Genomic DNA, 2,174 nt, shown 5'->3' on the forward strand with positions numbered 1-2,174 from the left:
TGGCCCAGGACTGGGCAGTGTTTCGTTCTATTGTGTATAGGGTCGCTATGAGTCAGTACTGACTTGATGGCACCTAACAACAACAAAGTCTAAACCCTTTTTTATACAAAGCTCAGTATATATAATGTATTTGCACAGAAAAATAACCCCTAAACAGTTTAGTCAGACTTTTATTTACTTCAGGGTGCACCTCTGTTTTTTCCAAGTATTCTACAGTAAATCTCACTGCCATGGAATCCATCAGTACTCAGCAACCCTATAGCACAGAGCGCTGCCCCCTAGGACTTCCCAGGATATAAACCTTTTTGGAAACACACTGTCACATCTTTATCTCCTGAAGCAACAGGTAGGTTTATGCTGACCTTTTGGTTCACAGCCGAGCGCTTTAGCCACCGTTCCACCAGGATTTCTCTTCGCACAATAAACATGTATCCTTGTTGTTAACTGCCTGCGAGTCAATTTGTACTCACAGCGATCCTGTATAGAGTTTTCAAGGAGCAGCTAGTGGGTGGGTTTGAACCACCAACCTTGTGGTAAGCAGTCAAGAGTTTACCTACAGCGCCACACCAGGATTCCAAACATAATTTACTAAAGAATTATTTGATAACTTTTTAAAAAGATGCCTGTGCTTGGTCTATTCCTGTTCTTCAACTTACAGGGAAAACAATACTTACTTTCAAGTCACCTTCTTCTGTCCCACTTCAGGGCCGTCAGCAAACGTGACCCCTTCATGGAAGAGCTAAGACACAATGGCAGCTTTTCTTCAGCTGCCACTCAGAGGGCGACTCTAACCCAAGGTAATTAAGACACTGTCATCAAGCAATCTTCTTGAGACCGTTTCCGGTGAAAGAGGCGGAAATAAAAACTGCACAGGCGCAGTAGATCAATACGCGGTATCTGGTCACCGCCCACTAGGCGGGAGAGATAAGTTTCGGACAAGCTCACTTTGCCGGCTCTACCCGGAAACTGTAAAGTTACTTCCGCCCATATTAAATATGGCTAACCGGTGTCGTTCCTCCACCCCCTTTCTCAGACTAGAGGAGGGATATCGCCTCTTACACCAAGCATGATTGGTTCGCAAGGAGACCCGAACTGTCTCTGATAGAACCGCAAAAGACGACGCTCTAGCCTTGGGAGCTGGGTCTCGCTCAGTCCTACGTTTGGATCCAGGAACCGGCATTTTCCGGGCTGCTCTCGATGGTATCTTTGGGCGGATAGAGAAGGCCGCGTAAGGAATTATGGGGGTAAGGATGGCGGCTTTCAAGGTGCGGATTTTGTCTCTCTGAGGCCGCCTGAGCCAAAGGTGGCCGCTCCAGCAGAGACCGGAGATCGGGCTCGGTGCGGTGAGTGCCCCTTTTTCCTTCTTGCCCTCGCCAGTCGAGATCGCTCCCAGCGGCGGATATCAATCCCTTGCTCAGGTCTGGGTTTGGAAAGTGCCTTTCTCGGTCCCTTGTCATCCAACTGGCCTTACCTCCGGGATGCTGTGCCACCCAGCCTGCCCCGACCCCTGTCCTTACTCTGCCAGATTTCGCACCCTTTCTCAGGCCTCCGCCTTAGCAATGGGTATCCGTCAGCCCAAGCAGCCGTCTTTCTCGTCTTATGGTAGCATCGCCATCAGACAACTTGGTGGGCGATCTCCTTCCTATACTAGAATGTTAGGTGCTAGAGTGCGAGGATTTTTGCCTCTTTTGCTTTCTGCTGTATTGCTTAGAACAGTGATTGGCTCACAGAAGGCACTCAGTATTAGTTGAATGAGTAAATCCAGCTTGTTTCTTTACCGTTTTTCTCATACTGTTTTACGACGCACTTCTCCAGAATCTAGCTTTTGACGCCTTCTTTTTTTTTGTCTTGTCAACTAGTTAAGTTCTAGCTGTCAGACTCCTTTTCCTGTGCTGCTGGATTCTTGTTCTTTTTGATAGGATTGAATTCATAAAACGGTTATTTTACTAGGTGTTGGGGCCATAGCAGTAAATAAGGTAGGCCGAGTGCCCTCTTTTTCATAGAATGACATTCTAGAGATGTATTTCATAGTTCAAACTACTGCTGATCAAAGCGTGAATATCTTTATCACCCTGTTCGGATTTAGTCACATTAATTTGCATCCATCTCTTTTCCGTTCTGCCTGATGATCTTGTCAAAATGTAACTCTTGTTTCTGGTCTATAGTATGAGTCC

At 46.7% G+C, this 2,174-nt stretch overlaps 1 protein-coding gene across 1 annotated transcript in view; it reads left to right on the plus strand.

The window, feature by feature from the left end:
- HP (haptoglobin) overlaps positions 1–2,174 on the plus strand; it is a 37,498-nt gene that overhangs the window by 34,420 nt on the left and 904 nt on the right. The gene's annotated exons all lie outside the window — the stretch shown is intronic.

Source organism: Chrysochloris asiatica, unplaced genomic scaffold, assembly GCF_000296735.1.
Source record: "Chrysochloris asiatica unplaced genomic scaffold, ChrAsi1.0 scaffold00037, whole genome shotgun sequence".
Lineage (NCBI taxonomy): Eukaryota > Metazoa > Chordata > Mammalia > Afrosoricida > Chrysochloridae > Chrysochloris > Chrysochloris asiatica.